Source organism: Taudactylus pleione, unplaced genomic scaffold (assembly GCF_031769625.1).
Source record: "Taudactylus pleione unplaced genomic scaffold, aTauple2 ptg000611l, whole genome shotgun sequence".
NCBI lineage: Eukaryota > Metazoa > Chordata > Amphibia > Anura > Myobatrachidae > Taudactylus > Taudactylus pleione.
The window spans coordinates 2,398,110-2,404,109 of NW_028285013.1; positions in this window are offsets into that span (position 1 = coordinate 2,398,110).

Genomic DNA, 6,000 nt, shown 5'->3' on the forward strand with positions numbered 1-6,000 from the left:
TGATGTTCCTCAGTGAAGTTTACCTTAGTTGGGTTTGGATGGTGATTTTCATGTAACTTGGTAGGTGGAGTTTCTCTGCTTACAAATCTTATGTTCGCCACGATAAGCTTTAGTAGTGCTTTCTGCGCCAACCCGAAAACGATCTTTACCTGCCAGTTATCGAATGGCTACCATTCGATAAGTGGCGGTGTGAAGGGCTTTTTTTATTTTACCTCCCGTAACCATTATCTGGCCCACCTTGGTTCACGGGGAAGGTTTTTTAGTTTTTCTTCTTCACTCAGGTTACAAGTTTTCCCCTCTGGCATCTGGCCGCGACGGCCATTTTCCAGCCGTTTTTTACAGCGCAGACTTCTGCACCGAAGTAGGACTCCGGAGAGGTAAGTATAATATGGAAGCAGGGTGTGCTGTGCGGGCCCCCCCATGCCCCGCACACCCTGCACCCATGATAAATACACCTCTGCTTTATACTGTATATTTAATGATCCCCTTACCCCCAGCCCTTATACTGTATAAATAGTGATCCCCCTTACCCCCAGCCCTTATACTGTATAAATAGTGATCCCCCTTACCCCCAGCCCTTATACTGTATAGTGATCCCCCTTACCCCCAGCCCTTATACTGTATAAAGTGATCCCCCTTACCCCCAGCCCTTATACTGTATAAATAGTGATCCCCCTTACCCCCAGCCTTTATACTGTATAAATAGTGATCCCCCTTACCCCCAGCCTTTATACTGTATAAATAGTGATCCCCCTTACCCCCAGCCCTTATACTGTATAAATAGTGATCCCCTTACCCCCAGCCTTTATACTGTTAGTGATCCCCCTTTCCCCCAGCCTTTATACTGTATATTTAGTGATCCCCCTTACCCCCAGCCTTTATACTGTATATTTAGTGATCCCCCTTACCCCCAGCCCTTATACTGTATATTTAGTGATCCCCCTTACCCCCAGCCCTTATACTGTATAAATAGTGATCCCCTTACCCCCAGCCTTTATACTGTTAGTGATCCCCCTTTCCCCCAGCCTTTATACTGTATATTTAGTGATCCCCCTTTCCCCCAGCCTTTATACTGTATATTTATTATTTAGTGATCCCCCTTACCCCCAGCCCTTATACTGTATATTTAGTGATCCCCCTTACCCCCAGCCTTAATACTGTATATTTAGTGATCCCCCTTACCCCCAGCCATTATACTGTAGACGGACCGTTGCGCATGTGTATAACATTGGAGGCCCATCGCTGGCAGCGTCAGGCTGCCAGCAGCCCAGCGGAGGACCTCGCCGAGGACTTTGCTGGACTTCGTGGGACCTCGCTGGAGGGGTAAGTATTGTTAGATACCAGTACATTTTTCATTTGTATCACAGTGATACTAAACGAAAAATGTCACTGGGGTTTAATATCCGTGATAAATGGGGGTATATATCTTCATTTATTTTATTTCATCTTTGTTGCACTAGGGGGTGCACACCGCTGCTCCTACAGCCCCTCGAAGCATCATAAGGATGCTCCGGACATTGCTGTAATCAATGGCGATTGTTTCCCATCATGGCGCTGACTAAATATTTGCAGTTACCCACCGAAAACACCCGTTTTTTAACCCGCAAATATTTATTGATAAATGAGCCCCTTAGAGCAAACAATCTTAACTTTGCATCCACACTGACTCACAGGCAACACATACTGATTATGTATCGACATATGTGGTCAGTGGCGTGCAAGAGCTCTGCACTACTAAACCTAGCTGCTCTCAGGCATGTCGCTGAGAGAAGATTTCCAAAAACTGCAACACTTATTGGCTGTGCGGCATTGTGAGTACTGTGATCCCAGGACATGTGAGGAGATGATTAAACATGTCCACTCTGCGCCTACTGTCTGCCGCATATGTACTAACCCAAACCATTCATATCTTCATTTAGCTTCACATGCAAATAGGATTACCTCATATTGGGCCTCATTTATCAACGAGTTTTACCATTCACAACGAGTGATAACGGTGCTCCAGCCAATCGGCTTCTAACTGTCACCTGTTTGCAAAAATGACAGTTGGAAGCTGATTGGCTGGAGCATCATTTATCATACGCAGCAAGTTTTATCACTCGTTGTGAATGATAAAACTTGTTGATAAATGAGGCCTTGAGGTCAATGAAATATTTATATATATATATATATATATATATATATATAATGTAATCCAGATCTTGCTCTCATATCATTGTAGGTTCATTTGTAGAGGAGGAGCTGCAGCACAATCGCTTATTCAAAAAGGGGAGCCACACCAACTGCCACTGATGTTTGGCAGCAGTTGGGGTGGCAGTTGGTGTGGCTCCCCTATTTGAATATTGGATTCTGCTGCAGCCCCACCTCTGGAGTCTCCACTGCTAAGAACTTAACACTTTGACTAGTTTTATTCCATTTAGATACATCACTAGCTTTCTATTTGGATTTTTAATTTTTTTTTTCTAATGGCTAGGGAGGTGCATGAACTAATTGTGAGGCACATAGTGGACAACTGGGAGGAGTTCTCCATCATGTCCCACAACAGTGAGGGGGACAGCTACACCAGCTTCACTGAGTACCTCCTTGACATGCCCCAACCCTATGGTGGTTTATACGAACTTCTGGCGGCTGGGCAACTGTTCGGGTTCTTCTTCGTGGTTTACCGCACTAAGGGGCCTCATTTATCAATGAGTTTTATTATACTCAACGAGTCTTAAAACTCGTTGCGCATGATGAATGGTGCTCCAGCCAATCAGCTCCCAACTGTCATTTTTCAAACAGATGACAGTTAGGAGCTGATTGGCTGGAGCACCATTTATCATACACAACACGTTTTCAAAACTCATTGCATATACTAAAACTCGTTGATATATGAGCCCCTCAATCTTGATACTAGCATGCTCCTTTACACCAGAGGCATAAAATAAACTAAGTATATACATTTGGTTAACATGGTAGGAAGGAAATTAAAATATCTAAGGTCTACGTGGGTGAAACCGGTGACATAAGCTAGTATATATTAGGGGTGAGCGGGTTCGGATTTCTGAAATCCGAACCCCCCCGAGCCCCCCCGATCCGAGTCCGATCCGAGTCAGGCTCGACTTTTCCCGCCTGACTCGGATCTGAAATCGAGGCAAAACGTCATCATCCCGCCTTCCGAGTCTCGCGGGTTTTGGATCCTATATAAGGTACCCGCGTCGGCGCCATTTTCTCACTCGGCTGTGGACAGTGAAGAGGGAGGGTGGGAGTTAGGGCTGTGTAGTGTAGTGTAGTGTAGTGTAGTGTAGTGTAGTGCTGCTGTTGTCCACTACTTCAAAGTCCATAGGGGCTGGCTGTGTTGTGCTGTGCTGCTGTTGTTAATAGGGGCTGTGTCCACTACTTCAAAGTCCATAGGGGCTGGCTGGACTGTGTTGTGCAGTCAGTTCTCCATAGGGGCTGTGTCCACTCCAAAGTCCTGTGCAGTGTCCCAGTCCTAAAGGAGTGCTGTAGTGTTGTCCAGGGGGTGCTCTGTCCATCAGGGGTGCTCCCCCCAAGTGCTAAAAAAATAATATATTTTCTGTGTTTGTGAATTGTGTGCGCAGTAGCCGCACGTGCATCAACAAAGTAGTGCCAAGCGTGCGCCTGTGTCATAAGTAAAGGGCCGGCTGGCTTGACCGTTAAAGGGTGCTGTAACCCCCGAAAGTACACTCCAGTCCAAACCAAAAAAAAATTATTTTCTGTGTTTGTGAATTGTGTGCGCAGTAGCCGCACGTGCATCAACAAAGTAGTGCCAAGCGTGCGCCTGTGTCATAAGTAAAGGGCCGGCTGGCTTGACCGTTAAGGGTGCTGTAACCCCCGAAAGTACACTACAGTCCAAACCAAAAAAAAAATTATTTTCTGTGTTTGTGAATTGTGTGCGCAGTAGCCGCACGTGCATCAACAAAGTAGTGCCAAGCGTGCGCCTGTGTCATAAGTAAAGGGCCGGCTGGCTTGACCGTTAAGGGTGCTGTAACCCCCGAAAGTACACTCCAGTCCAAACCAAAAAAAAAATTATTTTCTGTGTTTGTGAATTGTGTGCGCAGTAGCCGCACGTGCATCAACAAAGTAGTGCCAAGCGTGCACCTGTGTCATAAGTAAAGGGCCGGCTGGCTTGACCGTTAAGGGTGCTGTAACCCCCGAAAGTACACTCCAGTCCAAACCAAAAAAAAAATTATTTTCTGTGTTTGTGAATTGTGTGCGCAGTAGCCGCACGTGCATCAACAAAGTAGTGCCAAGCGTGCGCCTGTGTCATAAGTAAAGGGCCGGCTGGCTTGACCGTTAAAGGGTGCTGTAACCCCCAAAGTACACTCCAGTCCAAACCAAAAAAAAAATTATTTTCTGTGTTTGTGAATTGTGTGCGCAGTAGCCGCACGTGCATCAACAAAGTAGTGCCAAGCGTGCGCCTGTGTCATAAGTAAAGGGCCGGCTGGCTTGACCGTTAAAGGGTGCTGTAACCCCCGAAAGTACACTCCAGTCCAAACCAAAAAAAAATTATTTTCTGTGTTTGTGAATTGTGTGCGCAGTAGCCGCACATGCATCAACAAAGTAGTGCCAAGCGTGCACCTGTGTCATAAGTAAAGGGCCGGCTGGCTTGACCGTTAAGGGTGCTGTAACCCCCGAAAGTACACTCCAGTCCAAACCAAAAAAAAAATTATTTTCTGTGTTTGTGAATTGTGTGCGCAGTAGCCGCACGTGCATCAACAAAGTAGTGCCAAGCGTGCGCCTGTGTCATAAGTAAAGGGCCGGCTGGCTTGACCGTTAAAGGGTGCTGTAACCCCCAAAGTACACTCCAGTCCAAACCAAAAAAAAAATTATTTTCTGTGTTTGTGAATTGTGTGCGCAGTAGCCGCACGTGCATCAACAAAGTAGTGCCAAGCGTGCGCCTGTGTCATAAGTAAAGGGCCGGCTGGCTTGACCGTTAAAGGGTGCTGTAACCCCCGAAAGTACATTCCAGTCCAAACCAAAAAAAAATTATTTTCTGTGTTTGTGAATTGTGTGCGCAGTAGCCGCACGTGCATCAACAAAGTAGTGCCAAGCGTGCGCCTGTGTCATAAGTAAAGGGCCGGCTGGCTTGACCGTTAAAGGGTGCTGTAACCCCTGAAAGAACACTCCAGTCCAAACCAAAAAAAAAATTATTTTCTGTGTTTGTGAATTGTGTGCTCAGTAGCCGCACGTGCATCAACAAAGTAGTGCCAAGCGTGCGCCTGTGTCATAAGTAAAGGGCCGGCTGGCTTGACCGTTAAAGGGTGCTGTAACCCCCGAAAGTACATTCCAGTCCAAACCAAAAAAAAATTATTTTCTGTGTTTGTGAATTGTGTGCGCAGTAGCCGCACGTGCATCAACAAAGTAGTGCCAAGCGTGCGCCTGTGTCATAAGTAAAGGGCTGGCTGGCTTGACCGTTAAAGGGTGCTGTAACCCACAAAGTACACTCCAGTCCAAACCAAAAAAAAAATTATTTTCTGTGTTTAGCCGCACGTATATATCAAATCGATATAACATAAATGGAGGACCAAACTTTCTCCGATAAAAATAAAATAGAGAAAGATCAAGAACCACTTCCTCCTAGTGCTGAAGCTGCTGCCACTAGTCATGACATAGACGATAACATGCCATCAACGTCGTCTGCCAAGGCCGATGCCCAATGTCATAGTAGAGGGCACATACAATCCCAAATGGCAAAGTTCAGGAAAATGACCTTGAAAAAGACATTTAAATCAGCTGAAGAGAAACGTAAACTTGCCAATATGCCATTTACGACACGGAGTGGCAAGGAACGGCTAAGGTCGATCCCTAGTATGTTCATGACTAGTGGTTCAGCTTCACATGACGATGGAAGCCCTCCTCCCACTAAAAAAATCAAAAGAGTTAAGCTGGCAAAAGCACAGCGAAGAACTGTGCTTTCTAAGAAGATATCACAAATCCCCAAGGAGAGTCCAAGTGTGGTGGTGGTTGCGATGCCTGACCTTCCCAGCACTGGACGGG